The 19900-nt window shown below is 45.7% G+C and overlaps 1 protein-coding gene across 6 annotated transcripts in view; it reads right to left on the reverse strand.

The window, feature by feature from the left end:
* LOC119962768 (protein FAM214B) overlaps window positions 1–19900 on the reverse strand; it is a 195086-nt gene that overhangs the window by 91263 nt on the left and 83923 nt on the right. For 5 of the 6 annotated variants that reach the window (XM_038790800.1, XM_038790803.1, XM_038790801.1 and 2 more), the window contains exon 2: window positions 14876–15022. The gene's annotated coding sequence lies outside the window, so the exon portion shown is untranslated. Of the gene's footprint in view, window positions 1–13078; window positions 13277–14875; window positions 15023–19900 lie in introns of those variants that run through there. The other variant, XM_038790804.1, reaches the window with a different exon arrangement.

Here is a 19900-nt window from a genome sequence, read left to right on the forward strand (position 1 = left end):
AAGCTGACCAAATATTGTCCCAACATCTACCATATCAAACCTCATAACTTTTGTGTGTTTCAATAAGATCACCCCTCATTCTTCTAAATTCTAGAGAATATAGCCAAGTAGGTTTCTTCTTCATTAGCTCACAGGGTGTGAAAGTCATTGGAAAGGCCAACTTTTATCCCTATTCCTCACTCCCTTGGATAAGTGGTGAGCTATCTTCCTGAATGCAACCTTGTGGCTTGCTAATCGATTTCAGAGGGCAATTAAGATTCAACCACATTACAGTGGATCTGGAGGCACATACAAGCCAGATCAGGTAAGGATGGGAGGTTTCCTTTCTTAAACGAAGATTAGAGAACTAGAGGAGTTTTATGACAATTCGCACGTTTCATGTTCACCATGGTCCCCATATTTATTTAGAAAATTGAATTTAAATGTCCAGGCAGCCATGGTAAAATTTGAAATCATGCGAGTGATCTTGCTGGAAGGGGGAAGCCCTGACATTAGAGAATTTTTCAGGAGTAGCAAAACTTCCTCTACAATCTTGGAAGGATGAGGCAATCAGAAACCAGCAGGCAGAGGAAGCAGCAATTAAGGAAATTGAACAGCCTTTCCATGCTGCCAGCCCAATCAAAAGACCAACAGCTGCAGTGCCAGAGAGAGGTGGCCATTGCTGAGGTAGTAAGGGAAACATGAGCCTCCATTTTGAGGCTTCTTGCAGGGGTTGAAGCCAATTCTTCCAATGATACCACAGATGGCCTTTTCCACTGACAGCCCTCTTTTTCATCATGGAACCTCGAGAGTACCTCAACGCCCTCAGGAAGCCGCTGGGAGGTTACGTACATACCGCTAGTGGTCACTGACGTTAGTGGATCTGGAAAAATGGCCCTTAATTGGGCTTTCATTCAAATTTGGTGCTTGCCTCCAATCAGTTGCTGTTCCCATCACTTCCTCATCAATGTTGCTGTGCCAGGGTGCAGCTCCCTGGCATTAGCGGTCCTCCTCCTAGCCCACTGTCCCAGGGTCAGTTAAGTTCAGCTCATGCCTCTGGATCATTTGTCAAATGTTTGGATTACTTGTCCAATTGTGTAACGTTATATTACTGTAACCAGGTCCACTGCTTCCCCTTGTGGGTCAAACCCCTCATCCCGGCAGTCGAGTGAACTTTTATTGCACTCCCTCCAAGGCAAATAGATCCTTCCCTAGGTCAGGAGACCAAAACTATATACGGTACTCCAGCTGTGGATTCATCAAGACCCGATACAACTGTCGTATGATTTGTTCTCTAATTCCTTTGTTATAAAAGCTTTCCTAATTGCTTGCTGTGTCTGCTTATGAACTTGTTTTGATGTGTCGAAGGCACTCCAATCCTTCTGAATACCAACATTTCTCAGCCTGTTACAATTGTGAGGCTTAAAAGATTTTTTTTGAAGATCTCTTTTATTATAGTTTGGATTGCATCTTTGAATGTAGGGTAGATGAAAGAGATTGCAAGGCCTATGCTGGAGTCTGTATGACAATACAGCTTGCGTGATTTAATGGTTAGAGATCAGAGAAGAACTCAAGGTTGGTTTATTGAGAGGAAGGTGAAGGTATTTACACATGGGGACAAGGACATCAGTTTTGAAGTCTATACTGAGTGAAACACTTGTCTCCCAAAGTCAGAAAGGTATTACAGATATTAAGTTGTAAACAGTTTACTGTAAACTGTTCGTTTACTTCCATGATTAAAAGAAATTAGGACCAATGATAATTAATTAGCTTTCTATGTATGCAAGTAGTGTATGTGTTAAATAACATGTGCCATGGGGATTAGGGTAGAAGAAGCCATTTAGAGGATGGGTCACAGACTTCCCTATAAATCAAAGAATATCAGAGACAGACAGCATTTGCTGTCTTTCAGCTAACTTGAGGCAGAGAGCAAGATTTAGAGCAAGCCAGGCTTGCACGCAAAGCAAGGAAATGCGGACTCGGTCATTCACTATGCAGAACGCTAGTGATAGCTTGTGCACAGATTGAGGATCAAGTTCATGGGTGGGGACGGGGAGGGGGAGGAGAGAGACTCTGGATTAAGGCACTGAACAAGACAAACTCCACCTCCACATGTGCAGAACTAAGCCTAATGCAACGAAAGGTGGTGTTCAGAGCGCACCTAACCAGAACCTGCATGAGCAGGTTCTTCCCGGAGGTGAACGGTGCCAGACAGACCCAGCCAACCACACCCACATGTTTGAGCCTGCCCCAGGATTGTTGGGGTTCTGGACAAACTTCTTTTTTGGTTTTTTTTCTTATAAATTTAGATTAGCCAATTCATTTTTCCAATTAAGGGGCAATTTAGTGTGGTCAATCCACCTTGCCTGCACATCTTTGGGTTGTGGGGGCTAAACCCACGCAAACACAGGGAGATTGTGCAAACTCCACACGGACAGTGACCCAGAGCCGGGATCGAACCTGGGACCTCGGCGCCAGTGAGGCAGCAGTGCTATTCACTGCGCCACCATGCTGCCCTTGGACAAACTTCTTTGAGGGAATATCCAGGGTTGTGAGGGCGAGGGTGGAGCCATGCCCAAAAGTGGCGGCCTTCGAGGTCTCAGACCAGCCAGAATTCTTAATGAGGATGGGGGCCGATGCCCTAACCTTTGCCTCCCTAATTGCCTGCCGAAGAATCCTGCTCGGCTAGCGATCGGCAGCACCATCCAAAGCTGCAGACTGGCTGCCCGACCTGTCAGAAATCCTCCAACTGGAGAAAATAAAATTAACCAATCCATGGGTCAGAAGAGGGCTTCCACAAGAAATGGAGGTCGTTCACCAACTTGTTGCAAGACCGTGCAGCATAGCCAGAAGCCAATAGAGTGGCAGTGGCCACAAGGGAAGGGGGTGAAAGAAACAGGGAGACAGCCAGAAAGTTGGTAGGATTTCGCAAGCCCAGGCCAGATGATGCGACATGAATCCCAGGTCCCAGTTGAGGCCACACTCATGTGTGCGGAACTTGGCTATAAGTTTCTGCTCGGCGATTCTGCGTTGTCGCGCGTCCTGAAGGGTGCCTTGGAGAACGCTTACCTGGAGATCAGAGGCTGAATGCCCTTGACTGCTGAAGTGTTCCCCGACTGGAAGGGAACATTCCTGCATGGTGATTGTCGCGCAATGCCCGTGCATTCGTTGTCGCAGCGTCTGCATGGACTACGCTGCAGGAAAGGATGTCCCGAAGCATGGTACATTGGCGAGAGGTGACAATGGGTTTGCAATCCAGGGTGAGGTTTGCAAACAGGGAAGGTGGGTCGACCTTAAGGGCCGCGAGGCAGCATACAGTAACGGGTGGTATGGGTCCGCCGAATTTTAGAGTTAGGCTTTGGAGGTTGCATTGGAAGTCCAGGCCGAGTAACAGGGCAGCGCAGAGGTTGGGAGGACGTAGAGTCGGAAGTTGCTAAACTCTACGCCCTGGACGGTGAGGGTGATGATGCAGTAGCCCCAGATTTCCATGGAATGGGATCCGGAGGCAAGGGAGATTCTCTGGTTAATGGGGTGCACCGCGAGGGAGCAGCGCCTTACCGTGGAGGGGTGGATGAAGCTTTCCGTGCTCCCGGAGTCAAGGCGGCAGGATATTTTGTGCCCATCAACCTTAACCGTCGTAGACGCGGTTGCGCGGCCGGGACGAGTCGAGCATGATGGAGGCAATTTGCGGCTGGTGTTGGTAGGCCCCGGGCTGGTCGGCGGCAGGTGATGAACGGCCCGATGAAGTCGCCGACGAGCAGGGGTCCTGAGGCGCCATCCAAAATGGCGAAGATGGTGGCGCCCACGGGGTCTACATGGCAGGCAACATTAAATATGGCGTGCCGACGGACTGCACGTGGTCTGCGGGGCGAAAATGGCAGTGCCCACGGGTCACACGTGGGGGATGCAGGAACAATGGGCCTGGGCACAGCGGCGATCAACTGGGCCTGGCACACCGCAGCGAAATGTCCCTTCTTTCCGCAGGTCTTGCAGGTTGCTCTCCGCGCCGGGCAGCGTTGTCGGGGGTGATTTGTCACCCCGCAGAAATAGTACTTGAGCCGCCCGGGGTTGGCTGGGGGTGGCCGCTGGTGGGGCCCATGATGTTCATGAGGGCGATGTGCGGTCGAGGGTGTATGCCGTGCGGTCGGGTGCATACAACTGTACGTTGCAGGAGGCTACCGTTAGTGAATTCGCTAGTTGCCTGGTCACCGCGAGGTGAAACATACCCCCTTCTAATAGGCGCTGATGTACACCGACTGCATGCCCGTAACAAAAGCAACCCTGATTAAGAGTTCTGTGTGTTCCATGGCCGAAACTGCCAATTGCAGTTCCTTGCCAGGATGTGCAGGGCACGCCAGAAATCGTCTAATGACTCACCGGGGAGTTGTTGCCGCATGAACAGGAGGTGCCTGGCGTAGAGTTTGTTGATCGGCCGGATGTAGTTCCCTTTCAGAAGCACCATGGCCTCGGTGTAGTTGGGCGCATCCCGGATGAGGGGAAAAATATCGGACCTCACACTGAGTACAGGATCTGGAGTTTGTGTGCTTCTGTGGGCCGTTCTGTAGCTGATCCGATGTAGGCTTCAAAGCAAGCTAGCCAATGGTCGAAGGCCGACGTGGCATTGTCTGCTTGAGGTTGCAGCTGCAGGCCATCTGGCATGATGTGTAGTTCCATCGCTGTAAAATCTCTGCTTAATAAATTGATGCACTATCAATTACGACGAGACGAGAGTAGAGAGTAATCAAGGCTTTATCAAGCAGAGATGTGTTGCCACCTGCAGCTGCTGCCAAAAAGGCTGTAGCTCGGTGAGCACACATTTATACTCTGCCTACTGGGCAGAGCCAGCATGCAGGGATCTACCCCTGTACCTGTAGGAGCCTTACCGTATTACCTCTCATATACGCATTATACAAATAGTGGTGACTACCACACAGGAATCACCCATGGCCACCACTAATACCCATTGCCCCCCAACTCTCCCACCCACCCCCCACAACGAATGTTCGATGTTATCCAGTTCTTGAAAGTGCATAATGAATAATGCCCATGAATTGTAGAACCCTTCTGTCCTTCCCCTCAGTTCAAACTTAACCTTCACAAGAGTCAACAATTCCAACAAGACCCCCACCACGCCAGGGCACAGGGTGGAGAGGCTGCCCTCCAACCCATCAGGTACCGCATTTGGGCGCTCAACGAGATGAAGGCTACAACGTCTGCCTCCGCACCCATTTCTAACCCTGGCTGGTCTAACAACCCGAATATGGCCTCCCTGGGGCCCGGGTCCAGTTTCACGTGCACCACTTCAGAAATTACCCTAAAAACCTCCTTCCAGTAATCCTCTAGCTTTGGACAGGACCAAAACATATGAACATGATTAGCCAGCCAGCCACCCCCCCCCCCGCCAAACGTTCACACACATCTTCTACGCCTTCAAAGAATCGGCTCATCCTCGCCCTCGTGAGATGTACTGTATACCACCTTCAGCTGCATCAGCCCCAACCTCGCGCACGAGGTGGAGGCATTCACTCTCCGGAGCACCTCACACCAGAACCCCTCCTCCTAATCCTCTCCCAACTCTTCCTCCCAATTTGCTTTGATCCCTTGTAGTGGTGCCTTCTCCTCCTCCAAAATAGCTCCGTAGACCCCTGACACTACCCCTTTCTCCAGTCCCAGAATGTGGCCGGCTCCTCCGGGAAGTTCTGTATCTCTTTTCTGGCAAAATCTCAAACCTGCATATATCTAAACATTTCCCCCTGCTCCAGCCCATACTTTGCTTCCAGCTCCTTCAATCCTGCAAACCGACCCCCGAGAAACAAATCTTTTAGTGTCTTAATCCCTTTCTCCTCCCATTTCCGAAAATTTCCATTCCACCTCCCTGTCTCAAATCTGTGGTTCCCCCAAATCGGCATTTTGCTTGACCCTGCCCCCAACCCGAAGTGTTGGTGAAACTGCCTCCAAATTCTCAATTAAACTATTATTACCGGACTCCCTGAGTATTTCCCCGGGGCCATCGGGAGCGGCGCTGTTGCTTGTGCTTTCAATCCCGACCCCCTGCACAAACTCTCCTACATTCTGACCCACTGGGAATCAACCCCTCTGACCCAGCTCCGCACCTTCTCCACATTCGCCGCCCAGTAGTCATACATCAGGTTCGGAAGACCCAAACCCCCTGCCTGCCTTCCCCTCTGTAGCAGCACCTTTCTCACTCTGGCCACTTTCCCTCCCCATATGAACGAGGTAATCCTTCCCTCAATCTCTCTGAAAAAAACCTTTGGCAGGAAAATCGGCAGGCATTGAAAAATAAACAGAAATCGTGGCAACACATTCATTTTAATCATCTGTACCCGACCCGTCAGTGACAGAGGGAGACCATCCCACCTTGCCAGATCAGCTTTCACTCTCCCCACCAAACTAGAACTGTTGTACCTGCGGAGCCCCCTTCACTCCCGGACAACCTGCAACCCCAGGTACCTAAAGTGAGTCCCTGCCCTACGGAATGGCAGCCCCCCCACCCGCCGAGATACCACAAAATACTCACTCTTGCCTAGATTCAGCTTGTACCCCGAGAAAGACCCAAACACTCAAAGCAGCTCCAATATTCCCCCTATCGACACACTCTGTTCCGACACATATAACAGCAAGTCATCAGCATATAAGGACACCCTATACTCTTATTGCCCCCAGCACTATTCCTTTCCATACCCCCGAACTTCTTAATGCGATGGCCAACTGCTCAATCGCAAGTGCAAACAGCAGGGGGGACATTGGACATCCCTGCCTAGTACCATGGTGAAGAGAAAAGTATCTCGAGCTGATGTTGTTTGTGCTGACACTCGCCCTCGGTTCCTTATATAGTAGCGTTAGCACATAACTCTGTTAATTACAGAATAGCCTCCATTATCCAACTCCAAGATAACAGGTTGGTGAAGGGAGATTGGGAAAAAAAAGTCATATTTCCTTCCATTCGCTCATTTCACTGACAATTTTACAGATTGGAATTGTCTGCCTAGTTTTCCAAAATATGCTACTTCACACTTTTCAAAGAATGCACTGAAATGCAAGTACAATCTACAAATTTTCTCAATGTGTCGTGCCTTTTTCAAAGCATTAGAAACATAGCAAACACGGCAATACAAAGGAACAGTGTCTCCTTTGACCTAAACTAATATTAACCAGCAAACCCCTCACCCGTTTTCTGCCCCCTATAATCTTGAGGGTTTTTTTTTACAAGCCAAGTTAGCATCACCTATTTCTCTGCTTCCTATTTGTTTCAACCCTGGTTGTGATGTTCACCTCGATTTTCCACAGTAAGAAAGTCAAAAATATTTAGGTTGTATATTAACATTGTTCAGTTTCAACACTCAGCAGTACTTTATCTGTATTTCTTTTCAGTATTAAAATTGGATTGTGTTAAAATTGGATTGGGCTGCTGCTGTTACACTCAAGTTTAGATACCCACTGACATCATAATGAAGTTATGAAATCATACAGGACGTAACTAGAGAGTGTGGAGATGGGAGACCATTCGTGGCAAAGTATTTAGTTAAATACATTCAAGAGGCATATTATTCCATGAATTAACTCATAATCCGACGTTCTAAAATGAAACCACACACAAGTGGATCAGACAAGTACAAGGTCATCTACTTTGGACCCAAGAAAGTTAAATCTGTGTATTTTCTGAACGGTAAGCAATTAGTAATTAGATAGAAATGAAGAAACATAAATCCAAGTAAACAAATCCAGAAGGCAGACAGAAAAATAAATCAAGGAAGCTAATGGAATTTTGGTCTTAATCTCAAGGAGGTGGGACTCCATAGAGGGGGAATTTATACCTTCGTTCTCTGGAGCTTTGGTTTTACTCCATGAAGGAGTACTGCATTCAGTTTCAGTCATCACATGAGGACGGATCTATTAGCCCCAGAGGAGGTAGAGCACAGGTTCACTGGAGTGATATCAGAGCTTCTAGGGTTAAATTAGGACAGGTTATTTAAAACTTGGCTTGTATTTCTTTGAGTACAGAAAATGAGGGTTGATCTGGCTGAGTGTTTAAAATGTTAAAATGATCTGATAGGAAACATAGCTGATGTATTTATCCTCAGATAGAGGAGTGAAGAATGGGGGCGAGGGGATGCATAATCTTACAATTAGAGTTACGCTATTCAGGAACGAGATCAGGAACTACTTTTTCCACATAGAAAAAGATTGTTGAAATCTGCAACTCCATCTTCCAAAATGATTTGGGTGCTAGCTTTCAGGGCTAAGATTGATAAATCGCAAAATCAAAGCGACAGCAACGGAGAGAAGTTCCACGCGGAAGAAATTCTGTACACCCCTCAGGTTGCTTTTATCGTTATTAAAATCTACTATCAGAACCTTGAAAGGTTTCAGAGTAGTTCAGTGAGCTCCTCCTCTCATTTCAACATTTTCTTGTCCTGATGTTTTCTGGAAGGGCATGACTCATTCTAATTCACAATTGCGTCAGCCTGCCAGTAAGTTACCAAAAGTAGCCATTGATCAAATGACCCTCGGTAGCAAGCATCAGCTAGTTAATTATTTGCCTATTAGGAAGATGTGGTGGAGGAAATCCCAGCAAGGCGTATATTGCACTTCATTTTATTTTTAAATTCATTTTTACAGGATGTGGGTTTTTCCGACAAGACCACCATTTATGGCCCATCCCCAATTGCCCTGGAGCAGATGGTGGTGAACTGCCATCTTGAATCACTGCAGCCCATGTGGTTTAGTTACACCTACTGTGCTATTAGGGAGGGAGTTCCAGGATTTTTACCCAGGGACAGTGAAAGAATGGCGATATAGGTCTAATTCAGGATGGAGAGTGACTTGGATGGGTACTTGCAGGTGGTGGTGATCCCATAGATCATAGAATCTCTACAGTGCAGAAGGAGACCATTTGGCCATCGGGTCTGAACCGACCCCCTAAAAGAGCACCCTTTCCAGGCTCACGAACCCTCCCTGGCCTCGTAACCCCAACTAACCTTTTGGGCACCAAGAGGTAATTTTAGCATGGCCAATCCACCTACCCTTTACATCTTTGGACTGTGGGAAGAAACTGGAGAACCAGAGGAAACCCGCGCAGACACAGGGATAACATGTAAACTCCAGTCACCCGGAGGTCAGAATCAAACACGGGTCTCTGATGCTGTGAGGCAGCAGTGCTAACCACTGTGCCACCATGCCATCGCATGTGTCTGCTGCTCTTGTCCTTCTAGATGGTAGTGGTCATAGGTTTGGAAGGTGCTGCCTAAGAAGCTTTGGTGAGTTACTGCAGTGCATTTTGTAGTTGGTACAAACTGCTGCTATTGTGCATCAGTGGTGAGGGAATTATTATTTGCGGAAGGGGTGCAAATCAAGCAGCTTGCTTTGTCCTGGATGGCATCGAGCTTGTTGGGGCTGCACGTATCCTGGTAAATGGAGAGTATTCCGTCACACCCTGACTTGTCTTTTGTAGATGGTGGACAGACTTTGGGGAGTCAGCTGGTAAATTATTTGCCACAGAATTACTAACCTCTGACCTACTCTTGTAGCCACAGTATTTATATGGCTCATCCAGTTCAGTTTCTGGTCAATGGTAACTCCCAGGATGTTGATTGTGGGGAATTCAGTGATGATAATGTCATTAAATGTCAGAGGTGATGGCTTGATTCTCTCCTATTGGAGACCGTCATTGCCTGGCACTTTTGTGACGCCAATGTTACTGGTCACTTGTCAGTCAAAGCCTGGATATTATCCAGGTCTTGCTGCATTTGTATGTGGACTGAGTCACAAATGGTGCTGAACATTGCACAATTAGCAAACATCCCCACATCTGATCTTGCGTTGGAAGGGAGGTGCCAAGAAACTACCTGAGGAACTCCTGCAGTGATGTCCTGGAGCTGAGATGACTGACCTCTAAACATCACAAGCATCTTCCTTCGTGCCAGGTATGACTCCAACCACGGAGAGTTTTCCTCCTGATTCCCATTGACTCCAATTCAACTAGGGCTCCTTGATGTCATACACGATCAAATGCTGCCTTGATGTCAAGGGCAATCACTCTCATCTCACCTCTGGCATTCAACTCTTTTGTCCATGTTTGAATTAAGGCTGTAATAAGGTCAGGAGATGAGTGACCCTAGCGAAACCCAAACTGAGCATTAGTGAGCAGACTATTGGCAAGTGCTGCTTGATAGCACTGTTGATGACTCCTTTCTTCACTTTGCTGATGATGGAGTGTAGACTGATAAGGTAGTAATTAGCCCAGGTTGGATTAGTCCTGATTCTTGTGTACAGGACACACTGGGGCAATTTTCCACATTGCTGCATGGATGCCAGTGTTGTAGTTGTACTGGAACAGCTTGACTCAGGGTGTGGCAAGTTCAGGAGCAGAAGTCGTCAGTACTATTGCCGGAATATTGGATTTGTTTTACTGTCACATGTGCCGAAGTACAGTAAAAAGTATTTTCTGCGGCCGAGGGAACATACACAGTACGTACATAGCAGACAAAAAGAATGATCAACAGAAAACATTGACAAATAGTACAACGACAAACAATGATTGGTTACAGTGTGGAACAAGGGGCCAAACATAGCAAATACATGAGGAAGAGCAGCATAGGGTGTTGTGAATAGTGTTCTTACAGGGAACAGATCAGTCTGAGGGGGAGTTGTTGAGGAGTCTTGTAGCTGTAGGGAAGAAGCTGTTCCTATGTCTGGGTGTGCAGGTCTGGAAGAAGGCAATGCCTGGATGGGAGGGTCTATTATAATGCTGTCTGCCTTCCTGAGGCAGCGCGAGGTGTATACAGAATCAATGTGGGTGTGGCAAGCTTATGTGATGCGTTGGGCTGAGTTCACCACACTCTGCAGTTTTTACAATCTTGGACCGTGCAGTTGCCATATGCAGGCTGTCATGCAGCCGGATAGGATGCTCTCTATCGCACATCTGTAGAAGTTTGTGAGAGTCGATGCAGACATGCCAAATTTCTTTAACTTCCGTAGGAAGTAGAGAAGTTTATCGGCCTTCTTGACTATTGCATCAACGTGAGTGGACCAGGACAAACTGTTGGTGATGGTGACCCCCAGGAGCTTAAAGCTATCTCATTATCAGGACCCATAGCCTTCACAGTATCCAGTGCCTTCAGCCGTTTCCTGATATTATGTGGAGTGAATCATATTGGCTAAAGATTGACATATATGTGATGCTGGGGACCTCTGGAAAAGACCAAGATGAATCATCCATTCCGCACTTCTGGCTGAAGATTAATGTGAATATTTCAGCCTTGTTTTTTTCACTAATGTAGTGGGCTCCCCAAAATTTGTGAAGTCTCCTCCTCCAAGGAGTGGTTTAATTGCCCACCACCATTCATGCCTAGATATGGCAGGACTGCAGAGTTTAGAGCTGATCCGTTAGGTGTGGGATGGCTTAGCTCTATCACATACTGCTCATGTCATTTGGTATGTAGTAGTCCTGTGTTGTAGCTTCGCCAGGTTGACGCATCATTTTTCGGTATGCCTGGTGCTGCTCCTGGCATTCCCTCTTCATTATACCAGGGTAAATGGTAGGGTGGGGAATATTCCGAGACATGAAGTTACAAATTGTGACCAAGTACAATTCTACTACTGATGGCCCACAGCGCCTCATAGATCCCTACAGTGCCTCAGTCGCTAGATCAGATCTGAATCTATCCAATATAGCATAATTGTAGTATCACATAACCCACAATGTGAAGACAGGACTTTGTCTCCGCAAGGATCTTGCAGTGGTCACCCCTGCAGATACTGTCATGGACAGATGTATCTGTGGCAGGCAGGTTGGTGAGGATGAGGTTAGGTATGTTTTTCCCTGTAGTTGGTTCCCTCACTACCTGTCGCAGACCCATTCTAGCAGCTATGTTCTTAGGACTCAGCCAGCTGGGTCAGTACGATATTAAAGTCCCCCACACAGAGTACATTCTCCAAGGGTGAACGTGGAAGAACACTGATTCATCAGTTGACAGTCGATGGTACATCATAATCAGCAGATTTCCTTGCCCATGTTTGATCTGAAGCCACGAGACTTCATAGGGTCCAGAGTAAGAAGGACTTTGAAGGATCGACAGGGCTGTGTTTTCCGTTGTTGTTTCCAGTGCCTGGGTTGATGCCAGGTAGTCCATCCTGTTTCTTTTCTATTTACTGGTTTTGATACAACTGAGTAGCTTGCTGGGCCATTTCAGAGGTCATCCGAGAGTCAACTACATCACTGTGGATCTGGAGTTACATGTAGACCAGACCAGGTGAGGACTGCAGATTTCCTTCTGTAAAGGTTACTAATGAACCAGCTGTGTTTTTTTTAACGACAATCGACAATTGTCTCATGGTCATCATTAGCCTTTTAATTCCAGATACATATTGGATTCAATTTCCACCATCTTCCATGACACGATTCCAACCTTGGTCCCCAGAGTAATACTCTGGGTCTCTGGATCACCAGTCCAGTGGTAATACGACGCCACTACTGCACACAAATGCTATGTGCATTTTCTAGGTCAAAAGGATATCATATCAAGGGCTATCTAGGAACCCCAGGCAATTTTATAAATGAACTTTTTTGCCTGAAATATGGGTGATGCTGGCAAGGCAGTACATTGCTCATTTCCTGTTGTCCCCAAGGACATTAAAAGTTATTTGCTTAGTGTGAGAGAATAACCTTTAAGCCAGGCTGACTAAGAGAGGCAGGTCTCCTCCCTTTGAGGAAATTTGTTTATCCTGATGGGAGTCAACGGTTAAATCAATTTTTTCCTTCCCTACTTGGGGGATACGGGAGCAAACTGTACCCTCTCCAGGTGTGATCACTTTGCAAACACAGGATTTAACTGGACTGTATCACCAGGAACAAAAATGTGAATAGCTTCCTTCATAAACTGTTTAGAAACGTGAAGGATAACTCAGTGCACAATTTAACAAAGAATAAATGGCAGTGAAACGCACTACTCTACAATAACAAGAGTTTGAATGATATTGAACCATTAAGGCAAACCTACATCAGTTTAACCTGTAATTTGAACCCGAGAGCCTATCACAGTTGATAATATTTTTTGGAAAAAAAAGATGTGCTGTTTACCTTTTCAAAGCTCCCTTGCTGCAGTATTACCAAAGCTCATATTTTCCGTCAGCAGTCATTATGGCCGCATCATATTTTGTGCAACAGGAATAAGTGAAATTTTATAATAATATTATGCTGGCCAAGGATACAATAGGGTCAGTTGGTGAAATACACCATTTTAGAAGCACAGAAACCCTTTTCTCTTTTGAAGGTGTTTAGTCATTTTGCAACTAAGCCATAGGTAGCTTGATTGAAGGACAAAAGTGCAGCCTGCTCATCCATTATTTGCTAATGCAGTCAGTCCCTCAGCAGGCCAGTCTCACTATGACATCAGAAGTCAGAAATGATCACTCATTAGACTCCTGGCCTATCCTTTGATTAAATTGTTGTTTTTCCAGTGACTCTGCAGGCAAGTGAAAACTGTTTAATTTCTCTAACTAGTTTTTAAATCAAAACACTTTTTGACTAACAATAAACAATACAAATTAACTTTAAAGAAAACATTTGATATTTTTGAACATGTACCTGCCCAAGTGATGTTAATTGAACACATACCTGATAGATAGATCTTTCCTGAATCTTAAGGAAGTCTACTGACAACAAGGTATAATAGTTCCAAGTCAAGATGCTTGGAGTGTTAGATCCTATTTGGTCATTCCAACTACAGGACCCGAGAGGATGGCATTGCAAACCTAATTGGTACAAACAATTACTTTTTTTTAAATGAAACATGCCCCATTTAGATCTAATTTCACTTCTGTTTCCTTAACTCAAAACTAGAGTACAAGCAATGTTAGATGTTGGCAAACTAGAATGTAGATATTGCCCCCTCAAGACAGGTTTGGAAAAAATGTAAAAGAACGGTAGAAATAACTTTAGAAAATTACCAAGCCTAACAAAGCAAATCTCAAACATACTGGTGTTACATGGAAGAGGCCAATCCATAGGTCACACTTTGCTTCGCTCAGTCCGCAAGCACATACCCAAGCTTCCTGTCACTTGCCACTTTGACTCAACATCTTACTCTCATGGCCACATGTCCATCCTTGGCCTGCTCCAATGCTCCAGTCATGCAAGTTGGAGCAGCAGTTGGCCTTCAGGACTCAACCTTGAGTTCAATAACTTTAGACTGTGATCTTTCTCCTCCATCTTAACCCCCTTTTTGAATATTCCATATTTATTGTCTCAATGCAACTCCCCCTGCCTCATCAGGCCATCTGTCTCTTGTTCTCAATGTTGCTACATGTTATTGCAATCTCTTGCTGCTACACTGTTTAATATCCAACACATTTTCCTCTCTTCAGTTCTGATGAAGAGTCCAACAGACTTGAGACTCTGTTTTCTCTCCCTACAGATGTTGCCAGGCATGGTGAGTTTTTCCAGCATTCTCTGTTCTTGTTCCAGAATCCAGCACCTTCAATATTTTGTTTATTTCAATATTAAATATTCCATGACAAATACAAGACACAATTATGCTTATTCCCTAATATAACTAAAGTAATCAATCTAATATTGCAACGATTTGACTAAATAGCACCAAAGAATTACTCAATAATGAAGTAGCAAGATTTAGATAGAGAAGAGAAAAAGGCGAAAAGGAGGGGGAAATAAAGAACACAAAAAATTATTCCACAAGATAGTAAAGTTATACTGGTCACAAGATCCTACTGTGGAACAAAATTGGAATAGTTACCATTTGAATGCATGCGACATTCAGAACAGCAAAACAAACAAACAAAAAAGACTGACAGTATATCAGTCAGTTTATCAATAACACTACCATTAAGAGTTCATAGACAGCTCTGCAGAACTAACCTTTGCATGAACATCATTTCTTCGTCATTTTCCCACTACCAAAAATTGGGCAACTCACAATACTCTGTGTAACGTTCAGCTTTGTACAACAATGTTCTCAAAAACACAGATTTTCAAGGAAAATGGTCTTCATTGCACCATCAGAACCTGTTGGCAAAAGAAATATTTTTTTATTAAGTACTGCGGATACCAGAAATCTTGGCATACTAAAGAAATAGGTTCAATAAAATTATGTTTAAACTACATCCTCTCTTTGTGGGCTCAAAATAAGCATAATTTAACACAATTGTTACAAAACGCAAGGTATATTACAAGCCATCCCACTCTGAGGAGCAAGAGGAAAGAGCAAAAACAGCTAATTTTTTTGGTATATTATACGAATGAAACCTAATGTTTCTTGCCTGTTTGTTACATAGTATCCTAAGAAGTTAATGGTTTTGGCTAACATATTTAGAGGCGGTTAAAATTAGACATTCTGGGAGCTGTTTAACAGCCTCATGCTCACAGCAGGCATGCAAATTGCACAGTGGATTGGAAGCACAAAGAAATTCCAATTTTGTGGCAATGCCTTCATGCTAAAATCCTGCACACTATTTCAGACTACTGTACCCGTAGCTTAGCTCTTTTTTGGTTTTCTCCCCGGATCCCTTCACAACCTTCTTCCCACAAGTCAGTTTGGATGACATGTAGAATTCAGAACATGTTATGCCAACAACTGTACCACAAACTGCCAAGGAAATAGCACCCGCCTGCAATTTATGTCTCTCACATCACTGGTTAAATGCTGGCCCCAGAAAGGTGCAGGTTCAGGCCTGATTAACATTCATGCCACACAAGTGACAGGCAATCATCTCCCACAAGAAAGAATCTAACAATCTTCCCTTGACATTCACTGGTATTGCCATTGTTATGTCGCCCCCATGAACAACATCCTGGGGTTTACCATTGACCATAAACTGATCTGGACTTGCTATATAAATACTGTGGTTACAAGATTAAGTCAGAGGCTGGGAATTTTGAAGCCAGTATCTCACCGCCTGACTCCCAAAACACTACTCACATTCTACAAGTCACAAGTCAGAAGTGTGATGGAGCACTCTCTACTTGCCTGGATGAACGCAGCTCCAACACCACTTAGGGAGCTCAACACCATCCAGGACAAAGCAGCCCATTTGATTGTCACCCTAAACGCCCTTAAATCTTCACTCCCTCCACCACTGATGCGACAGTGGCAACACTGTGCATCATCGCCAAGATGCAGTACAGCAACTCACCACAGCACCTTTGACAGCACATTCCAATCCCATGACCTCTACCACCTACAAGGAAACGGGTTTGGAAATACCAGTGCATTCAACTTCCCCTCCAAGCCACACATCATCCTGACTGGGAAAGATATTGGTGCTAATAAAGGATGAGAATACTACGTTAGTGAGAGAGCATTTTAGACTGAAAATCAAGATGCAGAATCCATTTGGGTGGAGCTAAGAAATAGCAAGGGGCAGCAAACATTGGTGGGAGTTATTTCTAAGCCATCAAACAATAGTAGTAAAATAAGGCAACGTAGAAAACAGAAAATTAGAAGTGCATGTAACAAGGATAATACAGTAATCATGGGGGCTTCAATCTACATATAGATAGTGTCAACCTAATTAACTAATTAACTAATTATGCTGTGCAGGACAAATTCCTGGATTGTATACAACGTGTTTTCCAGAATAGTTTGTTGAGAAACCAAATAGAGAAGGGGTTATTGTACACTGAGAAAGGGATAATTAATAAACTCATTGCAAAGGAGCCCTTTGGGAAGAATTATCATACAGAGCAAGATTTTACATTAAGTTGAAACCAATGTAGTTGAACCTGAAACTCGGATCTTGCATCTAAACAAAAAGAAACTACGAAGGCATGAGGGGCAGGTTGGCTGTGGTAGATTGGAAACTATGTTAATAGCTATGACAATCGACAAGTAATGGCCAGTTATTAAATCAATAATCTATGGTTTGCATGCAAGTATTTGATCATGTTTGGAATAAAATGTTGAAAAAAAATTGCATTCCTTTGAGGCATAAAGGTTTATCAGAAAAAATGATCCAATCATGGCTAACAAGAATTTGTATTTGATCAAAGGAAAAGGCTGATCAAGTTGCCTTTGATAGGAGCATTTAAGAATTCAGCAAAACGGGACCAAGAAACTGATAAATAAAAGGAGAATAGAATAGAATAGGAGAGTAATCTAGCGAGCAACATGAAATCAGACTCAAAAAGCTTATTGAAGTATGTAAGATTAACAAAGACAAAGGTGTGGCCATTACAGGAGAATTTATAATGGAAATAAGGAAACAACAGAAAACCTAAACAAATACTTTGCATCTGTCACCATGGAGGAAGATACAAAAACACCTTCCAGATATACTCAAGAAAGAGGAACGGAAAGAAATTAGTACAGCAAAAAAGTAGTATTGGAGAAATGGGAGTCAAAGTTTACAAAATCCCCTGGAGACGATTTTCTACATTCCAGAGTGTTGAACGAGGTGGCTGAAGACAGTGGATACATTGGTGGACATCTTTCAAAATTCTATAGATTCTGGAACCCTATTTCTGCAGACTGGAAGGTAGCAACTGTAATCCCATTATTTAAGAAAGGAGATAGAAAAACGGGACCTACAGACCCGTTAGCCTAACATCAGTAGGAGGGAAACCAGTGGGCACGAGTTTGGTACAGATGGTCCTTGAAGCATGATGAACTAAATTTCGATGTTTGCTTCCACAAGGGCCAGTTGCCTGCGGTGTTTTCCAAAATAGGTATTCTGCAAGGCAGAAGTTTGTAATGCACTTTTTTTTTTTAAAGTGCGTCTTTGTGGCATTTAGACTGACCACCTTGACATTGCTTGCCCAGTTCCCTGTAGAGTGTTTGCTTGAGAATTTTTAGTCATCCTTGTGGGGGACATGGCCTGCAATTCTAAGTTGAATTTTTGGCAGAGTGGTATGGAACCAAGCATGATGCAAGACCTGATTTGTGTTTTGTCCTAACATTGAATTCTTAGGACATACCTCAAAAATATTTTCTGAAGACTTTGAACAAGTTCCCACACAAGAGGTTAATAAGCAAAATTAGGACTTCCGGTTGCGGCTATGACTAGCTAAGTCGCACATTTGGAAGCTCCTGCAACAAAGGTGTTTTTGGGCCAATTGGAGGGCCCCAACGGCGCTGAAAAAACGAATCCCGGTGGGGGAAGGTCCCCTGAGGAGAACTAGACCGATTTTATGGTCGGTACCCGGAGTGGAGCGGCAAGAAAAACGGCAGCAGCTCCCCAAAAAAAGCGGGGGAAGAAAATCAAAATGGCGGCCGGCGGTGCATCGGAGGAGTGGAAGAAATGGGCGGAGGAGCAGCAGGCCGCTCTCCTCCGTTTTTTCACGGAGATGAAAGTGGAGCTCCTAGAGTCCATGAACGCGACGGCCACCAGGTTGGTGGGAGCCCAGGCGATCCAAGAGGCGTCGATTAAAGATCTGCAGCAGGAGATGACCGCGAGGGAGGAGGAGGCCACAGTCATCGGGGCAAAGGTGGAGGTGCACGAGGCACTCCACATGAAGTGGCAGAGCCGCTTCGAGGAGCTGGACACTCGGATGAGGAGGAAAAATTTGAGGATCCTGGGCCTGGAAGAAGGCCTGGAGGGGTCGGATCTCCCGGGATATGTGGCGGAGATGTTGAGCTCCCTGATGGGGGAAGGGGCCGGTCCGGCGCCCCTGGAATTGGAAGAGGCATACCGGGTCATGGCCAGGAGGCCTAGGGCAAACGAGCCCCCGAGGGCGGTGCTGGTGCGGTTCCAGCGGCTAAGTGATCGAGAGAAAGTCCTGAGGTGGGCAAAAAGGGAGAAAAGCAGCAAGTGGCAGAACTCGACGGTAAGGGTGTACCAGGACTGGAGTGCGGAGGTGGCAAAGCGGCGGGCCCGGTACAACCGGACAAAGGCGGTGCTACACGCGAAAAAGATCAAATTTGGAATGCTGCAACCGGCGCGCTTGTGGGTCACCTACAAGGACCAACATCATTATTTCGAGTCCCCAGAGGAAGCCTGGACCTTTGTACAAGAGGAAAAGTTGGACACGAACTAAAACCTGGGAGCACCGGCGGTCGTAGCCGCCGGGGGACTCTTGATTGAGCAAGTGGCCCTTTTCTTTTTCAGGCCAGGTCGGAACTGGGTAACAGTTTCGTGGATTGTTTGGGGTGTTTTTTCTCGAACGGTTGACTTTTCTGAATATTTTGAAGGTTTCGAGTTGTTGGGTGTTTCTGTATATTTGTACTGTTGAAATCTCTATTGTGGGTCGTTGGCTTCTTATGGGGTGTTTCTTCCCGTTTCCAATTTCCCTTAGTTATTTACCCCTCTTACCCTTTTTCTTTGGGTGCTTGGGGGGGTTTTTTTTGTTCTTTTTTTTTTTCTTTTCGGGTTATGGTTATCTGCGGTTATTTATACTGTTTGATGGAGGGTGATGGTTGGGCACACTGTTAGTTGATAGCTAGTTAATTATTTTGTTATTTAAGTATGTAGTTAAGTATTTATGTATTTAGTTGCCATTGGGTATTTATATCGTTAAGTTGGGGAGACGGGGCGGGGGGGAGCGGGTTGATTATGCGGGTCTTTCTCGGGGGTTTTAAGGGGATCTTTCACGGGCGCAGATGGGGTGAACCGGGAGGAGTCGGAATGTGGCAGGAGCAGCCGGGTCAGCGGAGACCAGCTGACTCTCGGGAGTACGATGTGGGGTACATCGCGGCTAGGAGGGGTCCTAGCCAGGGGGGGGGGGGGGAAGGGGGGGGGGGGGCGGGGGGGGGGACACCGGGTTGCTGCTGGAAAGACCAGGGACGAGAAGGGGAGAGCCGGGGGGGTGGGGGGGGGGCCATCGCTATGGGAAGCGGGTCAGAAAAGAAGGGATGACCCGGGGCGAGCAAGGGACAAGACATGGCTAATCGACAGGGAGTAGGGACGGGTCGCTCTGCGACCCGATTGATCACGTGGAACGTAAGGGGGC

This window comes from Scyliorhinus canicula, chromosome 3 (genome assembly GCF_902713615.1).
Source record: "Scyliorhinus canicula chromosome 3, sScyCan1.1, whole genome shotgun sequence".
Classification (NCBI taxonomy): Eukaryota; Metazoa; Chordata; class Chondrichthyes; order Carcharhiniformes; family Scyliorhinidae; genus Scyliorhinus; species Scyliorhinus canicula.